The sequence below is a fragment of the Pseudorca crassidens genome, chromosome 7 (assembly GCF_039906515.1).
Source record: "Pseudorca crassidens isolate mPseCra1 chromosome 7, mPseCra1.hap1, whole genome shotgun sequence".
NCBI classification, from domain to species: Eukaryota; Metazoa; Chordata; class Mammalia; order Artiodactyla; family Delphinidae; genus Pseudorca; species Pseudorca crassidens.
The window spans coordinates 35,523,418-35,550,192 of record NC_090302.1 but is presented as its reverse complement, the minus strand read 5'-3'; the positions used below and the strand labels follow the sequence as shown (position 1 = coordinate 35,550,192).

Below are 26,775 nucleotides of genomic sequence, written 5' to 3'. Positions count from 1 at the left end.
TGGAACTGCAGGCTCAGCCCCGGCAGGGACTGTTTCCTCCAACCGCACCCTTCACATGGGCTGGCCTCACCCTGGTCCCCAACCTTGCTGGGGGCTGGGCGCCTGGTGGGAGGAATACAGGATGCAGCTCAAGAGATGCGAGTCCAAGTTCTGTCTCTGGCACCACATGTGGACCAGGCACACCTCGACTCTCCCCATTTATAAACCAAGAGGGTTAGAATGGATTGTTTCCAAATTTCTCTCTCTGTTTGATGTCTCCTTTATTCCTGGCCTTGTTGCAGCCCCTGAGGTGGGGCTGGGGGATACCAAGATGAACAGGGTCATGTGGTGACTCTGTCCTCACTGCGCTCAGTTTGGACAAAGAGATGAAATATGGGCATAAATGCCACTCGGTGGGAAGGAGACTTGAGTGTGGTCTAGGGAAGTGTTCTGGAACCTCAGAATGGAGTGTCCAGCGGGGAGACCAGAGCTGCTTCCCGGAGGAGCGGGACTAGAGCTGAACCTGCAGTGTTGGGGGATGTGCATATGCTGACGGGGAGAATCATTACAGAGGAGGACGGGTGGGAGACCCGGCCAGGCCAGCACGGTGGTCCAGAAGGAACTGCAAGTGAGAACACAAAGTGAATCTCTTAGTATCCCAGTACTGTGGGGCAGGGAAGAAAGGGATTCGGGGTTTGCTCATATGCGGGGTCAAAGTCTGAACAATGGATTTTTTTTTTTTTTGCCTGTGACAGTAGCTGGTCTTTGGCCACAGTAGGGGCTTGTTCTGGTGGTGGCATGGATGATTGAGTGGACTTCTCCAAAGAAGTTCTTGGGCCCGTTGCCACTTCTAGCATGAGAGTCCTGAGTGGGACCAGCCTGCACTTAATTTTATAAAAAGGAATTTTATAAAAGTTACATAAAACCATCAGAGGAAATTTGGAAAAGAGTAAAGAAGAAAAATAAAATTACCCCCAGCCATCCCTTAATATCATCCTGAGATATTGGGTGTGTTTCTATCCAGTATTTTCCATTAGCGTGGGTGGGCATGGACTACTGCTGTGTGGCTTATCTCCATATCGCATGGTATGGCTCATACTGTTTGGGCACGTTTTTTATCTTCTTCCACATGCTTCCATCTCCCCTCTCAATAATACCTCTGTATCCATCAGCTGTTGCTATAACAATCCAACTCAAAATTCATGGCTTAAAACAAGATTTATTATTGCTCATGAGTCTGTGGGTCACGTGGGCAGTTCTACTGATCTGGGCAGGCCCAGCTGGTCTTGATTGGGGTTGTTTACGCATCTGTGGTCAGCTGGTGGGTCAGCTGGTGGGTCTAAGATGGCCTCATTCACATGTCTTGTGACTGGCCAGCTATTGCCTGGGCAACAGGGGGGACTGTGCCATGTGTCTTACCCTCCATCACATTCTGTGTGTCAAAGCAAATCACAAAAACAGCCCAGAGTCAGAGTGGGAAGGACTGCAAATTTCAGGGTAAAGGGTGTCGATACAGGGAGGTCAGTAATCGTAGCAGCAATTACTGTCATCAATCTACCATGCTCCTAATTTTCATTTTTAATGGCAGTAGAGTTTTTCATAAATGTACCACTTTTCGTAGACATACCATTAAATGGGGACATGCCATATTTAATTTGTTTAAAAGTTTTCTCAAATAACACTTAAGTGAGCAACTTGGTAGAGCCTGAATCTTTGAGGTCAAGGAAAGCAGTGTTTCCCACCCTTAACCAAGAGGATTGAGCCAGAGTGTTCCCAAGGCCCCTTCGAAGCAGCACCGCCTGCACGCCTTCCTACATTCCTCATCTGACTGAATTCAAATATGCCAGACCAGGATTCTCAGAGCCAGTCTTGGCTGTTGAAATCACTTTCAAGAGTCCCTGTGGATCTCTGGGCCTCAGTTTCACCATCTATAAAACTAGAGGGTCGGACTAAATGGTTGGGGGATTGGACAAGAACAGTGTTTCTCAAATGATGTCACTCAGATCTAAAAGCCAGAAAGATGCCAGTGACATCCTTCTTACCTGTATTTTTAAATACATAAGAAACACACAGGGCACACGTGTATCATTCTTCCTGCCCTGCAGTGACCCCCTTTAAGAAATGGTGCCATGTAAAGAGCAGAGGGGACAGTGAGAGAGGTGCCGGCTGGCACATGCAAGGGTGATGTTAGATGTGTGTCTCCAGGCCAGGCAGCCATCACAAGACTGCCGATGATTGCTGGTTTCTGTTCAGTGTCTTGTCTTGTAATCTCAACATGTATTTGTGACCTTGCTCGATGTTCATTGTCTGTTAAATGCACTACAAAATTTAATTCCCATGGTTTGTGGCTGAGCAAAAGAGCTTTTAAAAGAAAGGTGGTGTATTTTAACTCATGAGCTCTTGTTATCCTTTTTTTTAAGACAATATTTTTATTATATATATATATATATATATATTTTTTTTTTTTTTTTTTTTTTTTTTTTTTTTTTTTTGCGGTACACGGGCCTCTCACTGTTGTGGCCTCTCCCATTGCGGAGCACAGGCTCCGGACGCGCAGGCTCAGCGGCCATGGCTCACGGGCCTAGCCACTTTGCCACATGTGGGATCTTCCCGGACCAGGGCACGAACCCATGTCTCCTGCATCGGCAGGCGGACTCTCAACCACTGCACCGCCAGGGAAGCCCTAGGAGCATCATTTGATATGCTTATTTGTCATCTGTTTATCTTCTTTGATGAGGTGTCTGTTAAGGTCCTTGGCCCATTTTTTAACCAGTAATTTGTTTTCTTGTTGAGTTTTAAGAGTTCTTTGTATATTTTGAATAGCAGTCCTTTATCAGATATGTCTTTGGTAAATAGTATCTCCCAGTCAGTGGATGGTCTTGTTATTATTTTAAAGAGCTCCATGGATCAAATAAGTGAACTCCAACCATGCTTTGAGTTCTAACAGCCTAGGGAAGAGGTGGGGAGGGGGATGCTTGCTTTTTCTTCCCCAGCTGGGTTCAGAGGTCAACAGTCCTCCCAGACTGGAATGGGCAGGGCTGCCCAGCGGTACTTCTCAAGGGCCGCTGCTCATGGTGGCCTCATGCATTGTAGAGACCCTGGGGATAGAACTGGCATTGTCCTGACTGCAGACTTTTCCTGCCTAGTCTGCTGGAAGAGGTCTTTCTGACACTTTGTGCTGGATATGTGGTTTTGTTTGCAAGTTTCCTTGGGAGAACCATGCCTCCTCGACTCCAGGAGGCTATCAGTTATGATGGCTCCACCCTCCATCCCAGGCTTTCTTAGGCAGGTGATCTCAAGGACCACTCCGCCCCACCCCTCAGCACAGTGGTTGGTTCGGGAGTGAGCATGTGACTCAAGCAGCCAATCAGAATTCTTTCCTGGGATTGTTGCATAGTCCCTGGGAGAAAGAGGGCTTCCTCTGGATAGCCTTGTCTTGCTGGGAGGTTGTATATCTGGGCTACCCAGCACCATGTTTCCTAACTCATGGAAAGAAGAAAGCCAAGGAGAGCCAAAAGATGGGGAGAGAAAAGGCCCTGACTGCCTGAGCCCCCACATAAGCCATGCCTGGTTGCACCCAGACTTCTACCTTTCAGGAGCCAATGATTCAAGTGAGTTAGGTACTTCTCACTTGCAACCAAGAGTCCTTCAAGATCCGTTCAGCAGGGCTTCCCTCTTCAGTTGTGCCGATATGCACTATGTAACCATAGGGGGCATCCTAGACTTATATAATACACATTCTGTTCAGCTGAAAGTAGTAGGGTGCTCAATCATCACCTCCTCTCAGAAGCCCTCTTTGATTTCCCCAGCAGTTAGTCATTCCCTCCTCTATGCTTCCAAGAATCTTGTGAAAAATATACACTGTGGAGCCAATCCCTCTATATTGCAATTTACATACATACACACCTGCCTGTCTCCCCGTCAGACTGGGAGCTCCCTTGTAGGGACTAGATCTGATTTATCTCTTTTTCCTCAGTGATCCAACCGAGAATGTGCTTACATTTTTATCAAGTGAATTATCAAATCTCATGACAAAAAACAACTGGAGTATCCCATCTAGTTTGCTGTAAAGAAAATTCTCCTTGTAATTGCCACAGAAAAGTACTGTAGATCAGGAGCTGACACACTTTTTTCTGTAAAGAGCCAGATAGTAAATATTTCAGGTTTAGCAGGCCACATTGTCTCTGTCATGACTTTCATTTCTCCTGTTGTAGCACAAAAGCACCACAATGAGTAAACGAATGAACCTGGCTGCATTCCTATAAAACTTTATTTACAAACACTGTAATTTCATATAATTTCCATGTGTCACACAATAGTATTCTCCTTTTGATTTTTTTCCAACTATTTCACAATGGAAAAATCATTCTTAGCTCTCAAGTCATGCAGAAATATACACCTGGCAGGATCTGGCCAACAGGCCTCAGTTTGCTGATTCCTGGTATAGACGGTCACTGGGCGCCTCCATCCACAGGGAGCAGTGGGACAAAGTTGCATCTCTCCCCTGACTTTGGGTCTCGGAGCTGGAAGGGCTGTCACCTGGTAGAGCAGCCTTGGCCTTCACCTGCCCTCACTATGTGAATAGGAGATTTGGGGCAACCTCCGGTGATCCACAGGCTCGCAGCATGTCAGAGCAAGAAGGACACAGCACAGCTGTACTTACCACAGACCCAGGGAGCTGAGGCCGCTTAAGCTTGCTGACTGGCCCAAGGTCACACACCTTGGCGAGTCTGGGTCCCATGGGACCCGCTGTGCTGTCATCCGGGAGGCTTTCACCAAACCACCCAGAGGAGGTTTATTCCTTTAGCCACAATCCTCCAGGTGCTGGTTTCACCTTCACACATCCTCACACACTTGACTCTCAGTTGCACCCACCTCCCCTAACCCCAAATGCCGCCAAGCTGTGACAGTCTGACAATGACCTTCCCCTCTCACCTATGAGGCCCAGATCTCCACCACATGCCGTGGCCCTCACGTGCCAGGTCCTTCCCAGCCCCCCTGAGCCCAGCCCATACAGCCAAGAAGGCACCTTTGTATAAGGGTCTGTTTCAGAGGCCCAGATGGCTCCAAACCGGTCTTCTCCATCTGCAGGAGATAACGGACGTGCATTTTAAAAAAGGAATAAATACATATTTAATGGCTTACTTTAAGGAACTGAGAAAATATTCATTTTCTTAAACTGTTAATACATAATTAACTGAAAATAAAAATTAATTGGGTAAAACAACCTAAAAATAATGAATATAACTGCATTGAAAAGAGGTTTAATTGTTCCAGAGACCGAAAAAGTCCCCAAAAACAGAGAAGGGAAGAGGCTTTGTCCAGCCACTGGGTAAGGGCTCTGGGTACGGGGCTCCCTGACCCCCCTGCTAGAGGGGGTGGAGGTAAAGACTGCCTTTTGCAATGCAACAACTTGACGATGAATTTAGAGAGCATCCCAATGCCCACCCCAGCCTTGACAGCACCCCTTCACCACCACCAATTCCAAAAAGGAAAGAAAGAAAAGAAAAAAATCCACTATTCTGCCTGACTGAGTCTCTCCTCTGGGAGGTCTGGGAGGTTAGGGAAGGAAGATACAGACACAAAATCCCCATAACAACTGGAGAAAAAGGCGAGGGTGCCCGGAGTGCAGTCAGAGGAGGGGAAGGCAACCGGGATCCAGCGAGGATGGGTGGGTGGGCTTTGACAGTGCAGATGAGGGAGGAACAGGAACAGTGGCCCCAGGCAGGGAGGCACAGGGATCCACAGGAAACAGCTAGAATTTTATCTGGCTGAAACAGGACCCAGGAAGGGCTGGGACACTGGGTCACAGGTGTGTGAGGAAAGCACCGGCTCTGGCCACCACGCCTGGAGCAGCACGGCAAGCTCTGGGTCCCACTGTAGACCCTGCCTTTTATTATTCCTCTCTCTTGTGAATTCACGTGGGGAAGGGTCTGCTGAGAGTCATGCCAGAATTCACAGGAGAAAGATTCTGTAATTTCTTTTAGCTCTGTGACTCTGGACAAAGTATTCAGTATTAATGCAGTTGACCATGACGTCTTCTGTGTGCGCGACTGACAGACCAAATTACCTTTCCTTATCTCCTTGGGAGAAAAAAGGACCATTTATTTGACATACTTCATAATCATTTCACCTGATTGCCCCCTACGGAGAGCACGGGTGACCCAGTTCCCTCCCTCCTGCACAAGGCAGGAAGCATGTCCTCTAATAAAGCCCAGTTTCTAAAGAATGCTTTTAATCTTGGAATAGTGAGCATTATTTTCAATTGTATTTTTAATTCTCTATCTACTTTTTAAAATCCCACGTTTCCATCCTCTCTAATTCTCAGCTCATCAGAGCTGGGAGAGAGCTGGGACATTATGCACTCCCACCTCCTGCTTGGCATCTGCTGTGTGGAGAAGACAGTGGGCAAAGTCTGCTGGGGATTCAGAGGTGAGGGCTCTGTGCCACCCACGGGACACTGTTCTCTAGATGGGGGCTTGGAAATCCCTGGCTTATTGTGCCTGGCTTATTTCACTTAGTGTAATGTCCTCAAGGTTCATCCATGTTATAGTATGTTAGCATATGTCAGAATTTCCTTCCTTTTGGGGGGGCGGGGGGGCGAGAATCTCAGTTCCTTGACCAGGGATTGAACCCTGGCCATGGCAGTGAAAGGCCGGAATCCTAACCACTAGGCCACCAGGGAATTCCCCCAGAATTTCCTTCCTTTTTAAGGTTGAATAATATTTTATTGTATGTATACACCACATGTTGTTTATCCATTCATCCACTGAGGGATACTTGGGTTGCTTCCATATTTTGGCTATTGTGAATACTGCTGCTGTGAACAGAAGTGCCTCTTCAAGTCCCTGCTTTCAACTCTTTTGGATATATACTCAAGAAGTGGGATTGCTGGATCAGATGGTAATTCTATTTTTAATTTTTTGAGCAGAAGCAGCTTTTACTTATTACTCCTCTGGCCTTCTTCCACTCCTCAGGCTGGAGGCCAAGCCAGGCAGCAAATGAGAGCATGAGAAAGCAGTTTAGGGCTTCTCCAGAGAAAGGGAAAACTGACTGTGGGGTGATTTGCACCCACCCGCCAGGTTCTGTACACGGCCTCTCAGGGCTTCCTCTGGGGATTTCAAGTCAATGTTTCCTGGGATTTCCAAGACCCTTGCTCTGGACCCTGCCCTTGGGAGCCAGCAGGGGAAGCATTCACATATCAAATAGGATAATAAGCACCTGGGACCTGGGAGGTAGGTATGATCATTATCCCATTTTACAGATGAGAGTCTTGATGCTCAGAGAGGTTAAATGAGGGGCCCAAGGTCCCAGCTAGAAAGTGGTGAGGCTCAGACTAAAGCCCAGCTCTGTCCACGTTGCTTCCACTACCTCATGCTGCCTCTACTGGCATTTAAATGCGTGTGGAGATGTAAAAACCTCGTGCTGCAGGAAGAAGTGTCTAGGGGCAGGGATGGGGGAGACTGATTCTGACTTAGGAAGCTGGAAGTTTCCTTGGAGGAGCCACATTATAGCAGAACTTTGAAAAACAGGTAGATGTTGGAAGTTGGAGGAGATGGGGGGAACTGGGTGAAAAGCTCCTTGAATGGTTCTGTCTGGTGAGAGGTGATAGATCTTAAATGCGGTAGAGATTTTCTTTTAAGACTGTAGCTCTAAACTATTAAGTTTGAAAGGTTTACGAAATGAATAATTTTATATGAAAATAAACATTTACAAGGTCAACTCAAAAAGAGGCCATATAAGAAATTGGAAAACTTTCACTTTCTACATTGTATATTTCTGTAATACTTGAACTATAAATGAACATATGTTACTTTTGGAATCTGAAAAATAAATATATAAAAATTAAATAGATATATTATTGTGGAAAATATGTACAATATATTGTTAGGTGTAAAAAAACAGATTGCAAATCAGTATATGTAGAGAATGACCCCATTTATGTAAGTAAATGTGCGAATGTGAGTGTGTATTTGAAAGGATATACACCAAAATTCTCTCAATGTTTATCCCTGGGAAGTAGAACTATGGGTGACTTTCTCTTTTCTATTATTTGTATTTTACACTAAGAAAAAAAATTAATTTGAAGAGAAACCTAGATGAGCTTGGGTATGGTGATGTGATGCCTTTTCAGATACAACACCAAAGACACAATCCAGGAAAGAAGTAATCGATAAGGGGGACTTCATTAAAATTAAAGACTTCTGCTCTGCAAAACACAATATCAAAAGAGTCAGAAAACAAGCCATAGACTGAAAAAGAATATGTGCAAAAGACACACCTGATGAAGGACTTGTATCCAAAATATACAAAGAACTCTTGAAATTCAATGATAAAAAAACTACCTGGTTAAAAAATGGGCCAAAGATCTTAACAGACACCTCACCAAAGGTGATAAACAGTTGGCAAATAAGCATATGAAAAGATGCTCCACATCATATGTCATCGGGAAAAATGCGGATTAAAGAAACAATGAGATACCACTACACACATATTAGAATGGCCAAAATTTGGAACACTGACAACGTCAAATGCTGCTGGTGACGTGGAGTAACAGGACTCTCATACGTTTCTGGTGGGAATGCAAATGGTACAGATACTTTGGAAGTTTCATCAGTTTGGCAGTTTCTTAGAAAAGTAAACATACTCTTACAATAGGATCTAGCAGTCGTATGCCTTGGTATTTACCCAAAGGAGTTGAAAACTTAGTCCACACAAAAACCTGCACACAGATAATGTAGAGCAGCTTTATTCATAATTGCCAAAACTTGAAAGCAACCAAGATGTCCTTCAGTAGGCGAATGTCTGAACTGTGGTACATCCAACACAATGGAATATCATTCATTCAGCACTATAAATAAATAAATAAATGAATGAATGAATAAACAAAACCAAACAAACAGAAACAGAGCTGTCAAGCCATGAAAAGACATGAAGGAATCTTTTTTAAAATTTACTTTATTGAAGTATAGTTGATTTACAATGTTGTGTTTAATTTCTGCTGTACAGCAAAATGACTCAGTTATACATATATACATTCTTTTTCATATTCTTTTCCACTATGGTTTATCATAGGATATTGAATATAGTTCCCCGTGATATATAGTAGGACCTTGTTGTTTATCCATTCTATATATAATAGTTTGCATCTACTAATCCCAGACTCCCACTCCATCCCTCCCCCACCCGCCTCCCCACTGGCAACCACAAATTTGTTCTCTATGTCTGTGAGTCTGTTTTGTAGATAAGTTCATTTGTGTCGTATTTTAGATTCCATACATAAATGATATCACATGGTATTTGTCTTTCTCTTTCTGACTGATGTACTTAGTATGATAATCTCTAGGTCCATCCATAGTGTTGCAGATGGCATTATTTCATTCTTTTTAATGCTGAGTAGTATTCCATTGTGTGTGTATGTATATATATATATATATATATATGTATATATACATACACACACATATATATACACCACATCTTTATCCATTCATCTGTCAGTGGACATTTAGATTGTTTCCATGTCTTGGCTATTGTAAATAGTTCTGCAGTGGACACTGGGGTACCTGTATCTTTTCAAATTATAGTTTTCTCCAGATGTATGCCCAGGAGTGGGATTGCAGGATCATATGGCAACTCTATTTTTAGTTTTTTAAGGAACCTCCTTACTGTTCTTCATAGTGGCTGTATCAATTTACATTCCCACCAACAGTGTAGAAGGGTTCCTTTTTCTCCACACCCTCTCCAGCATTTGTTATTTGTAGACTTTTTAATGATGGCCATGCTGACCAGTGTGAGGTGGTACTTCACTGTAGTTTTGATTTGCATTTCTCTGATAATTAGCGATGCTGAGCATCTTTCATGTGCCTGTTGATCATCTGTATGTCTTCTTTAGAGAAATGCCTATTTAGGTCTTCTGCCCATTTTTCGATTGGGTTGTTTATTTTTTTGTTAATCAGTTGTATGAGCTGTTTGTATATTTTGAAAACTTGTCAGTTGCATCATTTGCAAATATTTTCTCCCAGTTTGTAGGTTGTCTTTTCATTTTCTTTATGGTTTCCTTTGCTGGTCAAAAGCTTGTAAGTTTGATTAGGTCCCATTTGTTTATTTTTGCTTTTATTTCTATTGCCTGGAGAGGCTGACCTAAGAAAACATTGGTACAATTTGTGTCAGAAGATGTTTTGCCTGTGTCCTCTACTAAGAGTTTTATGGTGTCAAGGACCTGAAAGAATCTTAAATACATATTAGTAGGGGAAAGAAGCCAATCTGAAAAGGCTATATACTGTATGATTCCAACTATAAGACATTCTAGAAAAGGAAAAACTATGGAGACAGTAAAAAGATCAGTGGTTGACAAGGGTTGGTGGGAGTGATAGAAAGATAAATAGGTGGGGCACTTAGGATTTTTAAGATGTATGTTATTATAATGATGGATAAATGTCATCATACATTTGTCCAAACCCATACAATGTATAACACCAAGATGAACCCTAAGGTTAACTATGTACTTTGGGTGATAACAATATGTTAATGTAGGTTCATCCTTGGTTAAAAATGTACCATACTAGTGGGGATGTTGATAATGGGGGAGGCTATGCATGTGTGATGGCAGGGGATATGTGAGAAATCCCTGTACCTTCCTCTCAATTTTGTTGTAAATCTAAAACTGCTCTAAAAAAAATAACTTTAAAAAGTTAATTTGAAAAAGAAAAAGAAAGTAAAGCTTGTTCAAGCACTACTCTTGCAAAAGGATACAGGCCGTTCTCAGGATGAATCTTGTCAAGGTTTCACATAACAATTAATTCCTATGCTATTTAACCTTTTCCAGAGCTTAAAAAAGTTTAAAATTTTCCAATTAATTTTATACACTTAGAATAACTCCAATACCAAGACTTAATTTTCTTTTTTTTAAAAAGCATCAGATAAAGTACGTTTACCTAAAATCAGAAGCCAACATCATACTCAATGATAAAACACTCAACTCTAGTCTAGAGGGATTCACATTTGAGTCAGAATTAAGACAAGGATGTCAGTTAGGTATCAGCAATGCTAGCGGCTCTAACAAACAAAACCCCAAATCTCAATAGCTTAACACAGTAACAGTTTATTCCTTATTCACCCAAATAACAATGAGGATCCCTGGTCAACAAGCACCTCTCATTAGGCTTTTCATGGACCTAAACTCCTCTGCCTCTGGTCCTGCCATCACCTAGAACTGCTGCTAGATCCTCAGACAGCAGACAGAGAGAGGAGAGGATGGTATGGGAGTTTCACAGGCCAAGCAGGAAAGCCACTTATGTCATTTCCACCCACCATCCAAAGGCTAGAACCCAGTCACAGGGCCACACAGGACTGCAGGGGGGCTGGAAAGAGCGTTCTAGCTTTGTGCCCGGAGGAAAAGGAGACAGGTGATCATGCAGCATTCCTTAAAGAGTGCTTCACTACTATCTTACTTTCTGCACACTTTGATGTGGGGCATGCAGGCAGTGACGGCCACCTGAGCACCAGTGATTATAAACACATCCCAGTTTCAGAGATTTAAAATGTGAAAACTTAGACTCCATGAAATACTGCTTATGAATACCAGACGAAATAAGAAATGCTGTATTTGTAAAAGCCCGTGGACGAACGAGCAAGGCTTTTCCAGGCATGATCCCAAGGCAAAAAGCATAAAAAATAGACCGAACCACATAAAAATAAAAAATCCCTCACATCAAAAAAAGGAAATTAGGGACTTTCCTGGCAGTCCAGTGGTTAAGACTCCACGCTTCCACAGCAGGGGGCAAGGGTTTGATATCCCTGGTCGGGGCACTAAGATCCCACATGCTGTGTGGCAAAAAAAGAAAAAAAAAATTGAAAGCAGAAGGACCCATGGGAGGGGGATGTGGAAATATTTGTAACGTGTGATAGATCAAGAATTAGTAGGCTTACTATTTTTAAAAGCCTTTATACACCAACGGTGAAAAAGGTGAAGATTCCAAGATAAAAATGGACAAAGAACTATAACAGGAAATGAATCAAAAAAGAACTAAAAATGGTTAAATATGTTAACTATGTAAAACTCTTTGGTAGTCAAAGAAATGCAGATTAAAACCACAATAGGATATATATTTTTTAATCATAAAACTGGCAGAGGTCTGAAAATTGACAATGGTGCTGACAAGGACTGGGAATTAGAGACTCTTTCACTTCTGGAAGAGGGTGAAATGGGCTCACTGTTCAGCGCTGTGGGTAAGATCTTAAAAACATGCATGCCTGTTGACCCAGCCATCCCACTTCTGGAATTTTTTAAATTTCAGTTTTATTTTTATCAAAGTTAAACATGCACATAATTTTAAAAGTTGAAAAATTTACATGGTTTCTTATGAAAATCAGCAATTCCCTGAAGCCCCTTCCCCTCAACCCCCAACCCTATCACCACCCTACCCCTCTTTCTCAGTCCCAGAGATACAGGTTTCAATCTTTCTGATATTTACCGTATTTTCTTTAAATAACATGCTTATATTGCTACTTCTTGAATTTTCAGGTTTGGGCATCATCTAATAATTTCTCATCATGAAGAGAGGATTTAGCTCTCTTACCAACCCTCTCCCCCAAACACAACCCCTATAAAACACATGCACATACTCCACCCACACACCCCCACATTTATCCCCTGGTCATCAGCCTCCCAATATTGTTATTTGTCATTCTGATTGGATCAATATTCATTATTTGCCTTATTCTGGCTGTAAATCTATTGTCAAATGAGCTGTGCAGAACACTATCATTTTCTTTTCCTGCACAACATGTTGTTTTCCCTGGAGTAAATAACTGACTTGTTTTAATCATCGGCTTAATTTGCTCATTTTTATCATCAATTGAACCACAAACTCTCTTTCAGAATTTTGAACTTGTTACTCCACTGTGTTCTGGCTTCCACTGATGCTGTTTTTAAAATCCAACACCATTCTCAGCCATAATTCTCTCTATATACGTACTTTTTCTCTGCAAACATGTAGGATCTATTCTCTGTCCACGCACCCCATACTAACCCCAGTCCTGAGATGCTTGGTGAGCCTGGTTTGAGACCTCTTTATGGTTCTGCAGTATAAATCAGGCTTCTTTTTCATCTTTGGGATATGGCTTTCTTGGGCCTGTTAGGTCCATCTACTTTCCAACTACCAAAATGCTGTTGCTGATGACTCCTCTATTATCCTCCTCCTTGTGGGTTTTTTCTTTTTTAAACAGTTTGCTATAGTTTGGAGAGAAAGCAGCATTGCACCAAAGTTAGGTGTAGAGTCCTGCTTCCCTGTGGAGGGTCTTGATAGACTCTTCCTCCCCACACTGGGTCCTGGGCCTCCACATCTGTCCCCCTCATCCCAGAGTCCTCTCAAAACAGCTGTTGCTCAGCTCAGTTCAGCTGGCAGACAAATGCCCTCAGGGCAAATTAATGACCTTAGTGTCAAATCTAAGAAGTTTAAAAAAACACAATAAACCCCAAAACAATATAAGTAAAGAGACAAAAAACAAAATGGAAACCAACAAAATAGAAAATAAAAACGCAATGAAGACCAATAAAACTAAGAATTGATTCTTTGAAAAGACAGAATAGAAAAATCTCTGGGAAGATGGATCAGGGGAAAAAAAAGAAAACATACAAATAAATGACATTATACATGAAAAGAGTAACATAACTATAGTTAAAACAGGTTTAAAAGATAATATGATAAAAACACAACCATCTGGAGGTTTTATCTTCATGTGGCTGTATTTGCAAATAAAAGATTACTGAGAAAAAACATGATAAGGGAATGCTGTCGACAACATTATGCCAACAAATTTGAAGTCTTTTATATATTTTTATATATATTTCTATTATAGAAATACATAAATTCCTATCAAAACTGAAAAAAAAAAGATATTCTGAATAGTCCTAAAACAATCAAAGAATCTGAAGCAATAATTGAAAACATTCCCACAAAGAAAATTCAAGGCCCAGATGGCTTTAGGTGAATTATACCAACATTTCAAGAATAGATAAGCCAATCTTATATGAATTCTTCCAGGGAATAGAAAAATAAGGAATATTCCCAAATTCATTCTTTGAGGACAGTATATATATATATATATATATTTTTTTTTTTTTTTTTTGCGGTACGCGGGCCTCTCACTGCTGTGGCCTCTCCCGTTGCGGAGCACAGGCTCCAGACGCGCAGGCTCAGCGGCCATGGCTCATGGGCCCAGCCCCTCCGTGGCATGCGGGATCCTCCCGGACCAGGGCACGAACCCGTGTCCCCTGCATTGGCAAGCGGACACTTAACCACTGCGCCACCAGGGAAGCCCGAGGACAGTATAATCTTAATGTAAAAATTAAACAGGGCTTCCCTGGTGGCGCAGTGGTTAAGAATCCGCCTGCCAGTGCAGGGGACACGGGTTCAAGCCCTGGTCCGGGAGGATCACACATGCCATGGAGCAACTAAGCCCATGCGCCACAACTACTGAGCCTGCGCTCTAGAGCCCTCGAGCCACAACTACTGAGCCCACCTGCACGCCTAGAGCCTGTGCTCCGCAACAAGAGAAGCTACTGCAATGAGAAGCCCGCACACCACAACGAAGAGTAGCTCCTGCTCGCCGCAGCTAGAGAAAGCCCGTGTGCAGCAACGGAGACCCCAAGGCAGCCAAAAATAAATTAATTAATTAACTAAATTAAAAATGTAAACAAGTATAGCATAGGAAAGGAAAATTGCAGGCCCATTTCACTCATACATTTAGATGTAATAATCCTAAGTAACATATTATTAAAATAATTCAACTGTATATAAAAAAGATAATGTACCGGGCTTCCCTGGTGGCGCAGTGGTTGAGAATCTGCCTGCCGATGCAGGGGACACGGGTTCGAGCCCCGATCCGGGAAGGTCCCACATGCCGTGGAGCAACTAGGCCCGTGAGCCACAACTACTGAGCCTGCGTGTCTGGAGCCCGTGCTCCGCAACAAGCGAGGCCGCAATAGTGACAGGCCCGAGCACCGCCATGAAGAGTGGCCCCCGCTTGCCACAACTAGAGAAAGCCCTCGCACAGAAACGAAGACCCAACACAGCAAAAATTAATTAATTAATTAATAAACTCCTACCCCCAACATCTTCTTTAAAAAAAAAAAAAGATAATGTACCATAACCAAGTTGAGTTTATTCCAAGAATACAAAGATGGCTTAATATTAGAAAATCTATAGAGCTAATTTATCACATTAATAGATTAAAGAAGAAAAATGTATGATCATCTAAGCAGACACAGAAAAGGTATTTGATAAAAGTATATAATGATTGATGATAACCTTCTAAGCAGATTGGAAATAAAGGGGAATTTCCTTAAACTGATAAAGGATATCTATAAAAACTTCTAAAGGAAATATTACTTGTGCGAACAATAGTAACATTTCCTTTAAAATCAGGAAAAGATAAGGATAAGGCTTCCCTGGTGGCGCAGTGGTTGAGAGTCCGCCTGCCGATGCAGGGGACGCGGGTTCGTGCCCCGGTCTGGGAAGATCCCACATGCCGCGGAGCGGCTGCGCCTGTGGGCCATGATCGCTGAGCCTGCGCGTCCGGAGCCTGTGCTCCGCAACGGGAGAGGCCACAACAGTGAGAGGCCCGCGTACCGCAAAAAAAAAAAAAAAAAAAAAGATAAGGATGCCCACTGTAAGATTTTTTGTTCAGCATTGTACTTTTGAACTTATTTTTCTTAAATAAATTAATACATTTAGTGGTAGAAGTTTTTAAATAAATTAATAAAGAAAATAAATCAATGGCATACATTTGAAAAGAAAGAGATAAACTGTCATTGTTTGCAGATGATACGATTGTCTATTTAGAAAACCCAAAGGAATCTACAGACCAGTTATTAGTTAGCAAGATTACTGGGTGTAAAACCAATAGGCAAAAGTCAATGAAATTCCTAGTCATTAAAGAAAAAACACAGGTGATGAATAAACTTACGAAAATATGCTCAACCTTTGTAGTTATCTGGGAAATTCAGTTTTAAACAAAGATATAGTATTTTATACTTGTCAGATTAGCAGGTATTTAAAAAAATCTGACACCACCAAGTGTTAGAGAAGAGGTAGAGGAACTAGTTCCTCTACTAGACCCTTCATACGCTGCTTGTGGGAATCTTTGGTACAACCACCTTAGTTAGAGCCATTTGTACCATCTATCTCAGTTAAGTCGAAGATGCCCTAGACCCAGCAAATCTATACCCCCAAAACCTCTTCTGAGTGTACTCAAAGAGACTTTTACAAAAATGCTTATGGTAATATTGTTTATAATGACCAAAAAAAAAAAAGAAATCTTAAATGTTCATTGACAAGACAACGAATAAAGATGGTACATTCATAAAAAAGAAAAAGATAATATGGAGTAAATAAGCAAGATATAGAAGGATATGATCCTACTTAAAATTGCAACATTCCACCCCCGCCTCTCTGGCTTGCTTTCCCCCTTTGCACCTCTCACATTCTAACATACAGTTTATCTCTAATTCATAAATTTTGCGTATCATTTGGCTCACCCCATGGGAATGTACACACCACAAGAGTACTGATCTTGTCTGTTTTGTTCACTGATATTCCCAGGGTGCCTCATATACAGTAGGCGCTCAATAAATATTTGCCAAGTGAGTTTGTTGAATGAATAGAAGACAATATGAAGCCACATATTGAAAGTTTAAAAGCATGCGAAACAATACTACTTAATATTTATAGATAAACATCCCTTTATGTTTTGGGTTACCTTTGTGACAGAGGTGGAGGGTGGGATCAGGAAGGCGCACCCAGGAAGCTTCAAGTGTCCCCGTAAGGTTTTATTTCCTAAGGTGGCAATGGAGAGGGGAGCGCTGATTATATTATTACCAACAGTGTCTGCATGATGGAAAAATTTCACATTAACACTTGTTTTTAATAATCGGAACAGCAGCACCTGCAGCACGTACTAGAGTTTCTAAGGGTTTTCCCACATGACCTCATGGGTCAGCTGTGCACAAGGGGCTTCCTATAAGCTCAGCTCAGAGCAAGGTGGGACCCGGGCCTGGGGTTCTTCCAAATTGCCCAAGAGGGGAAATCCCAGCCTGAGAAGGAAGAAGAGGCAGCCCCAGGGGACACCCCTCCTGGATGAGATGGGAGGGTATGTGAGAATTGGGCTTTGTCTTACACTGTCCTCACTCAGGAGCTGGGGGCTTGCTGCTGGGCCCGCAGTCAGGGACACGCTCCTCTGAGGCAGCACTAGGTTCTGTGTTAGGAGCTGTCCCGGTTCAGAATCTGAGTCCCTGTGGTCTCTCCTCCCTTGGATAATAGGAGTATAAATAATGACCCTGTTTTGTCTACCTGAGAGGGCTGTTGTGAGGACCAGACAACAAGGAAAGAAAGTTGCCCTGACAGTAGGGACCAGAGTCTCAATGCAGTTTTGCATTTTCTCCTTTGATATGAAACCTTTGAACATAAACATTATCTATGTTGTTACATAGTCTTCAAAATGATCATTTTTATTGGCTGAAGAACCATCAGGGGCTCAAGCATAATTTACTAAATCATTCCACTCTTGTTGTAGATTGAGTGTGTTTACCATTTTCCTCAACTGTAAACAACACTGCAGTTAACATCTTCATGTGCTTACATTTTGCTTTGCTTTTTTGAAATTATTTCACTAGGATAAATTCCTCAGTAAATAACTGGTCAAAGTATATAAATGGTTCTTATGGTTCTTGATGGGTTTTGTCAAAGTGCCATTTCCAGATGGTTGGCCCCGGTGACATACAGGTGTGTGTAGGACCACTGCACCTTATTCCAGGAAGGGTCTAGTCCTGCCGGGGCGTAATTCAAAATTCACCAAATTTGAGACTAATCTTGACAAAAGACGAGAGGAGACACTTACATTTGTTTACCAGTTTAAAAAATGCCCTACGTGGCAATATTGTAAATCCAGTTGACAGCTCGCTTAACTGGACAGCTTTGAAGTTATTTGTTTCTTGACATACATTTTAAAAGGTGGGAGAATTCAGACAAAATGAGACTTTATTAATATTTAACATTCATAAAATATTTACCTTGCATATTTAAAATGTTCACAAAATGCTGCCACGCTGTGCTAGTTTTGTCATACCATCTCCACAATGGGGCACTACTATTTTATTTTATTTTATTTTTCCTAAAGAAATAGGTCTTCTTCTAACAACCAAGTTTGCAGCTGTAGGCCTGTGAGGACCATTCGTAAGGCAGGGAAGGAGGAGACAATGCAACATAGGCGCTTCTCTTGGAACCAGCTAATAACTATATGCACTGATTGTTAAGAATTTACTTTCTGCTGGGCACTGTGCCGGGCACTTTCCTGTGTTACCTCATTTAATCTTTGATCCTATTAGATAGGTACAATTTTCCCACTTTACAAATGAGGAAACTGAGGTCTGGGTCCTAGGGATATAGGCATTGCAGACACAGCAGGTAGAATCAGAGAAAAAGACAGGACTGATGTCAAGAGTCACTGGTCCCGGCTCTGTCCCTAATTTTTGGCTCATCAGTCAACTCTTCTGGGCCTTGTCTTCGCCCCAGGGAGAGGCTGAGGATGAGGGATGGGCACTGGGTAGGGTTATGCAACTTCTTTACATCCCCACACCCACCGTGGGGCCCTCTGGAAGAGAGAGTTACTACCTTTTCTTTCCCTGCACAGAACACCAGGAGGGCTTGGCTGAGCAAGGATGGGCCACACAGACCAGCCCAGCAGTGGGTTGACACATGCTGTGTTTACAGCATCTTCATCGCTCACTCAGGAGACTCAGAACTCAGGTCTGTCCTTCCCTTCTTTCCCCAGACCCTTTTTGAGCACCATGCTGTAGGCAGTGGGGCTGGCCTTGAGGCCATGGAGCACGGCTGCACTCCACCTTGTGACACAGCTGTGGGACTTGGGTAAGTCACTTCTGTGGCCTCTGACCGCAGTTTCCTCATCTGTAAAATGGGGATAATAATAACTACCTCAGAGGGTTATTCTGAGGCTTGAGTGAGGAGAAGGTGTGACTTAGGCCCCACGAGAGACCCTGTAAAGCGTGAGCTGAAGTGGCCCTCCAGGTGTTCTCTGGATATGAGTCAGGTGCCTGCCAGGGACCTCAGCCTGACACCAACACCCAAAACAGACCACAAGGGAGAAAGTGTCAGGCCAGGGGTGGGCAGGACAAACTTTCCCTGAGGGTTGGAAAGGGTTCTGGGAGGGCTCCCTGGAAGAGGTGATGTGTGCACCAAAGGAAAATCAGTCCTATTGAGTGATCAGAGCTGCCACCTGCAGCCAGAACTTCCACTTAGAACCAGGACAGAAGACTTCCTGCAAGAGGTAAGGTCAGGCTGACTCCACGCACCCAGAGAGGATGCCCCCAGAACATCTCAGGGATCTCTGCCCACCCCCTCTGTCACATGACAGATGCATTTCATTCATTCATTTGATTAATGTTTATTGAGCATCGGCTATGTGCCAGGCACTTGTCTCAGTACTGGAGATGTGTCAGCGAACAAAATAAATCTCTTGCGCCTTCTCATGAAGATGGTGCCGAAGGCGAAGAAGGAAGCCCCTGCCCCTCCCAAAGTGGAAGCCAAAGCCAAGGCTTTGAAGGCCAACAAAGCAGCGTTGAAAGGCGTCTGTCCACAGCCACACACAAAAAAGATCCGGACGTCACCCACCTTCCAACGGCCCAAAACACTGTGGCTCAGGAGGCAGCCCAGATAGCCTTGGAAGGGCGTCCCCTGGGAGAAAAGAGCTTGACCACTATGCCATCAGAGCACATTCCCCCTCACCACCGAGTCAGCCATGAAGAACATAGAAGACAACAGCACACTGGTGTTCATTGTGGACGTCAAGGCCAACAAGCACCAGATTAAACAGGCTGTGAAGAAGCTCTATGACACTGACGTAACTAAGGTCAACACCCTGACCAGGCCTGGTGGAGAGAAGAAGGCATATGTTCGACTGGTTCCTGACTATGATGCTTTGGATGTTGCCAACAAAATTGAGATCGTCAAAACTGAGTCCAGCTGGCTAATTCTAAACATAAAATTTTTCACTGTTGAAACAAAAACAAATCCCTTGCTCTCAGAGCTGACATTCTGGTGGAGAATAGAGGGAAACAAGACAATAAGTCAGAAAATAAGGATATTTCAGGTGATGAGTGGTAAGAGGGTAAATACAGCAGAGTGAGAATAGAGAATGAACGGGGCATGAGTACAATCAGGGAAGCTGTGAAGGGCAAACTTTTGAGTGAGACCTGTAGGAAACGAGGGTGCAGACTTTGCAGATACCGGATCTCGGGAAGGACGTTCCAGGCAGGGGGAATACCTAGTGCAGGGGTGCTGGGAGGCAGAGTGTGCAACATCAAGGGATTCCAGGGAGGCAGTGAGGTCGGAGGGCATTGTGTGGCCGTAATGAGCCTGGCAGGACTCCTGCGTCACCCCAGGGAGCGGGGAGCCCTGGGAGAGCTTCTCAGAGGAGCGATGGGCTTGGCTGTGGCTGCCTGGGAGCAGAGACTGGAGCACGGCAAGGCAGAGACAGGGAGATGGCCAGGGGGCCATTGCAGAGGTGACCGTGGCTCAGCAGGGTGGAGGCAGCAGCGGGAGAGAGGAGGTCGGATTCTGGCTGTGCTCAAAGGTGGAGCCAAGAGGAGCTTCTGATGAGCTGGACTCTGAGCCCCCAAAGCCCTCCTGGGGCTGCAGGACCGCAAGGCTCCCTGTGGCCTCACCAAACACCCCTTGAAAGCCGCCTCATTACGCAGGTGATTGGGGAAATTAGACCTTAAATGCTTTGTTTTTGTTTTGTTTTGTTTTTTTCCAGAAATAAAACCAAACGTAATCACTGTAAGAAAAGCTCCATCCCAAGGGCGCTGCTCCCTCCAGTGGAGGCAGGGGTTAGACGAGGTTTGCAGGACTGTGTTGGCTCCCAGTTTAGATGCTTTCCATAAATTAATTACAGAGGCAAAGCGGAGAGCGAGGCCCTGGGGCGGGTCCGGGGCTGCCCTTCCCTCTTCCCGGATAGCTGGGCTGAAGCCAGTGCCGCCCTGGCCTGCGGGCTCTGGGAAGCTGCTGAGACTCCTGATTTCTGCCGCAAGTTTGCTGATCTCAGTCCCAGCGGGCTAAGCCTTGTCACCACAGGAGAGGACTTGGGAGAGCACTGGGGCTCTGGTCTTTCTCCTGAGCGCAGTGGGGAGCCAGGGAAGGTGGCAGGCAGGGAAGGGACAGGACCAGATTTGCTTTTTAGAGGGGACCTTCTGGCAACTCCAGGAGACTGGATTGGAGGAGAGGAGGCTAGAGACCAGGAGGTCAGGTGGGGCCTCTCTGGAGGGATGGAGAGAAGGGAAGTGGGGTCAAGTAAAGGGACAGGAGTTCCCACTAACACAGATCCATCTCCCTGGGCTGCCAACTAGTGGCTCTACCCTTTGGGCCCAAGCCTGATGCCCATCTCACCTGGGGCCCCCGAGCTCTTGTTGGCAGAGCCTCTTGGGGCCCAGGTCAGGCCAGTGACTCATTTCTGGACGGTTTTGTCTGAATAAGACTGTTCTACCTCTCACCTGAGCTCTTTGACCCTCCTCGTCACAGTTCAGGGTTTTGGCCACAAACAGCGGCAAATGAGAGAGGGGTTTCCGGAGGTGGTTTCTGGGACCTTTGCTGAAATAGTTGAGTGCACTTCACCTGCAACCTGCAGGGAGCTGAGCCATCCCTCCGAGCTCCATGCTCCTCCTTGGCCTGTCCTAAACATGGCCACCTTGGCCTTCCGGCCGGGTGCCTGAGCTCCTCCCTTGGGTCCTGCTCAGACCCTTCTCCTCGGCAGAAACTGCATATCCTGCTCTGCATCACAGCGCAAGGCCACTCCTCTGGGAAGCTGTACTCAGATCTCCTTGTACTCAGCACCTTGGGTGGTGCTGACTGATGGGGGCAGGGAATATGGAAGCCCAGCTCCCTTGCCCGGGGTTTTGACAACCCTGAGATGTAACTTACACTCCAGAGCCCCCCTCAGGATCAGACTGAAGCTACCCTCTGCAGGACCAGGCCAGAGAGGGCGCCATTTATCTTCTCCCCTCCCCACTCCCCACCCCCATCCCTCCTGTGCCCCACTCCTTTCCTGGCTCATTCTGGGAGCACTTCCTGGATAAATCACTTGCACATGAATCCTCAGGTAAGAACCTGCTTCTGGGGAACCTCTCGTTCAGCTCTGCCGTACCCACAGTCTAGTCTGCATATGGCATTGTGCTGCCCCCAACCTCACAGCCGCACTGGGCCTCCGAGGCTCCATCTATATAAAGGCAGTGCTGGGCTCTGGCCCTGTGTGAGCACTGCTGCTGTTCTTGTCCTGGATCCCTGCTCCCTACCCCGACCCCTTTGCTACAGCTGAACTCAGTCATCAGGAAAAGAGGACTCGTTTGAGAATGAGCAGCTGTTCTCAGCTCACAGAACCAAGTTCTCCGGCTGTTACAGCTCATTACTAAACCCCAGCCATGGCCTGAGGATTACAGAAAGGGTTCTGGTAAAAATCCCCAGCAGAAATAACACGCTCCTGCTGCAGGGAGCCCTGCAGATCGGACTGTGGTAACCTTCTGCTCGTCTCCGCCCAAGCACATTCAGGTGTTTGCATGTCGGTGGGGTCGCAGCATCTGGGCAATGGTGCCTGCTTTCGGATCCACGTGTAGGACTTTCCACAGCTGCTGGGGGAGCTTCGAGGCCAAATTGGCCCATGGGGGGAACCTGAGTCTAGACAGTCTAGCAAGAGGCTTGGACAGGTCACTGCTCTGCTTGGAGCCTGCAGACCCCTCTGCTCTGGTGAGTCCAGCCTCCAGAAAGCCTGTGGGGCAGGTCCTGCTAAGCCTCCCTCCCTTCCCCCCAGCCTGCAGTTCCACACACTCACCCCATCCCTGGGACACACCTCACTGGGAACTGAAACTTGAACACATTATCCAAGGGCCTGGGCTGTCCAAGGGGGCCCAGCTGGGCCCTCTGCTACCCTCTGCGTCCGGGGCTCAGGCCCCCTGTATGGCAGCATCAGCGTCCAGCCATCAGATGCAAATCCAGGCATAGGCCAAGATGAAGGCCGCACTAAGCCTAGCTTGTTGTGCATCATCAAGGGTGTTCTTTTCCCTCTCTGGACCTCAGTTTCCATATCTATATAAAGGGCAAGTAAGAGATCTCTGAGGTCCCTTTACAAATCATTATAGCCATTGTACTCTGTGGCCCAGAGAGGTGAAGGGAGCCCAGACTAGAACCCAGCCATCCTGCCCCTCAGGCCAGGGCTCTAGGACCATGACGGTGAGCAGAGGGAGGCTCCCAGGTCACGAAGCTGTCAGGCCCTGAGACAGTGTGGAGGAAGACACTCAGGCCTCTGGGTGTCTTGGACCCCAGCTCCTAGTTTCCTGCATATGCCCCACCAACATGCACCCCCTTCACGCACAAACCAGGGGCAAGTACTCCCATCAGGGAGGAGAGAATCAGATGAGCTCAATTCAAATCCAGTTTTGCCCTTTGTCAGCTGTGTGACCTTGGACAAGTCACTTCACCAATCTGTGCCTCAGTTTCCTTATCTGTAAAATGGGGGTCCTAAAATCTGCCTCACTGGCCTTTGCAGGGGTTAAATGACCTTGTGCGTGTGAAGTGCCTGGCACCGATCAAACACTAAGTGGAAGTTCCTTTTCCTTGGGGCCTCTTCCCCTCCTCCTATGTCATTATCTGGCCTCACCTTCCACTGCCCATCTCAGCTGCTTGTACTTCTCTTCCCTTTGGCACACGCCCACGCTTTCCAGCACCCAGGCCTCTGCTCATGCTGCTCCTTCTACCAGGAATGCCATTCCTCCGTCTCATTCCCACCATTCCCAATCTTATTGCTTTCATTGTTCAGCTCAAATGCCACCTCCTCCAGGAAGACTCTCCTACAAGGAGTTCTGTGCCAGCAGACAAGAACACAGATAACAGGGGCATCCGAAGGGGGCAGTTCTCTGCCCACAGCGGCCTCCTCTACCTCCTGCCTGGGTCAGTCATACACGTAGAGGAGCATTTTTCTCCCCCGCCCTGCAGTACACAAAAGTGCCCACTAGGTGGTGATAGAACGACAAAGTCCCAGCGGGGATGAGCAATAAGAGAGGCCAACCAGGCACCGCCTGCGTTATTCATTCATTTCTTCAACAAATATTTTCTGAACACCTGCCATGTGCAAGATGTAGGACGACAGTGGCAAACAAAGCAACAAAGTCCCTGCTCTCAAGAAGCTTATGTTCTAGTGGCAGAAGGTGAGAGAGAAGAAACACAAAAAATAAGGAAATAAAGCAAGAAAAACCAGGACAGAGGTGAAGGCTGTACAGAAAACACCGGGGCCTGCTTGTGTCCAGACCTCTGAGTTAGCATTTCGTCAGTGAACAGCAGGATCTGTAATCAAAGCATCACTTAGGATCTCAGAGTGGCTGAGCTGGAACATTCCCTGGCCCCTTGTTCACAGTGCGCTCTGTGGACAGACAGCATCAGCATCACTTGGGAGCTTACAGGAAATGCAGATTCTCAGGTCTGCCCCAAGTCTACTGAATCAGAATCTGCATTTTAACAAGATCCCCAAGTAATTTGTATGCACGTTAAAGTGAGAAGCTCTGCTCCAGCCAGGCGCCTGGGGGTGACCCATAGCCGTTGGCCCAATCTGACCACTTATTTTTTTGCGTGATGCCCATGCAAGACTGGCTCTTGCTCAAAAAAAGAAATCTAGGAATTTTATGACACATGAAAATGACATGTTCTTCAAATTTCAATGTCCATACATAAAGTTGTACCGAAACAGCCATGCCCGTTCACTTATGTATTGTCTGTGGCTGCTTTCGGGCTATAATGGCAGAGCTGAGTAGTGCAACAGCGACTATATGGCCCATGAAGACTAAAATATTTACTGTCGGGCCCTTTGCAGAAAAAGTTTGCTGATCCCTGCTCTAGTTCAACCTCATTGAATGAGGAATCAGGGCCCAGAGAGGGGCAGTATCTTGTCAAGGCTCATAGGAGCCCTGCTTTTATTTCCATGTCCCACTCAAGGTCCTGTTTGCACAGCCTCTGGTTTGGGCAGTTAAATCGCCTTTGCCTTTTCTGGGTTTGGAGTGATAGCCTCATTGGAAAAGGTTTGTAACTGATTTATGATGTAATCAAGACATTGCAATGAAATTTCCATTTCAGATGAAGCTAGTTTGGAGCCCAGAATGAGATGTGGGTACCCACAGAAACTGGGTTCCTTTTACTAGAGCGTGCATGACTGATATTAGCCTTTTCCTGAGAAGGGAGGGGACCCTAGGCTCCTGAAGAAAGGAGAGGGCTTCAGAGGGGTCAGTGTAGGGAGCGGGAAGGAGTTTTTCCTGCTCCTAACCCACCTGCAGAGTGAGGGGTCCTGACCTGTCAGGTGCTCTGAGGCTTTGGGCCAGGCCGGCAGTTGAAACCAATCTCAAGTCACCAAGTATCAATACTTCCCTGCTGTGTCTCCAGTAGGAGTTTAGGGGGCTTGGTGCTGGTGGGGGTGTGGGTACCAATAGGGGGCAGCAGAGAAGACAGTGGTCAAGGCCTGGACTCTCTGGGGATGCAGCTCAGAGCAGCTCTCCCCTGCTCAGCCCCATCCACGATTCCCACCGTCCTCATGCTTGAGGGCCAAGCTTAGCCTGCCCCAGCCCCTCCCTGCATGCGCCAGCTGCCCAGAACAGCTTGCAGCTCCCCTTTTGGGCCCATGCTTCCCACCTCAGGACCTTTGCTCCTGCTATAGCCAGCCAGTGACTGTGGTGCCCTCCCTTTGTCTCCCGACTGCCTCCCCAAATCCTCCCCACGATTCAGGGCCCAGTGCAAAGTCTGCTCCTAAGAGAAGCTTTCTTTGGCTTCTACGAAGTTAGTTACTCTGCCTCCTTGCAGCACCTTGAAACTTGAACTTTTCTCAAGATCAGGAACTCCATTTCTCTATCTTTTCTCACCTGCTGAATGGGGAACAGAGGAGATAAGAGCACAACCCACAGTCATTCATACTTAGATTTAAATATCAGCTCAGCCACTTATTAGCTGTGAGAACTTGGGCAAGTTTCTTAACAATTCTGAGCCTGTTTCCTCATCTGCAAAATGGGAATAATGACAGCACCCACCAGAGAGGGTTGCTGTGAAAATTAAATGAGACAATACATGTAAAGGATAGCCACGGACACACAGCTGGTGCTCAGTAAATGTTAGCTCTCATAGCATGTTGGAATAATGTTATTACTAATCATTTGTTGAATGAACAGCCGGGTGGCACATAATTCTGAGAGACTGACCAGCATTTGTGGACACTGCACAGTGCCCAGTACGGGTGGGCACTCTTCTATATGCTGCCTCTTGCAGCCCTTCACTACGGCCCACGAGGCAGCCATGCTCTCCCTGCCTCCCAGCCTGCAGCTGTCCCCGGCCTGTTTGATCTTCAGGTGTCTCTGGGATGCATGCCGAGCTGAGTCACTCTATGCCTGAGTGGCTGTGGGGAGGGCTAGGTTACAAGGTCAGACCCAGGGTGCTACGGTGGGACCCCAGCCCAGAGGAGCAAGGCTGGGCTTTAACCAGGGCTGAGGGGAACAGTGGAGAAGGGAGGGCGGCAGGCCCGCAGGTCAGCTGGTCAGGGCTCAGGAAGACTATGGGGTTGGCCCAACCCTTAAGGTTCCAGACTCCAGAAGTCTCAGAGTTTGGGCAGAAGCCAGATGACCAGAACAGAGGCCCAAGGGCCAAGCAGACCTAATCCAAGATCCCTGAGCTCTGTGAACCCCCTGATCAAGGACGGGAG

At 45.7% G+C, this 26,775-nt stretch overlaps 1 protein-coding gene and 1 pseudogene across 1 annotated transcript in view; both read left to right on the top strand.

Annotated features, from left to right (window-relative positions):
* ZCCHC7 (zinc finger CCHC-type containing 7) overlaps positions 1–20,052 on the top strand; it is a 305,804-nt gene extending 285,752 nt beyond the window's left edge. The window contains exon 11 of the transcript XR_010944958.1: positions 18,814–20,052. The gene's annotated coding sequence lies outside the window, so the exon portion shown is untranslated. The remainder of the gene's footprint in view (positions 1–18,813) is intronic.
* LOC137227685 (large ribosomal subunit protein uL23-like) lies at positions 19,528–21,505 on the top strand (annotated as a pseudogene).
* The last annotated feature ends 5,270 nt before the right edge of the window (positions 21,506–26,775 follow it).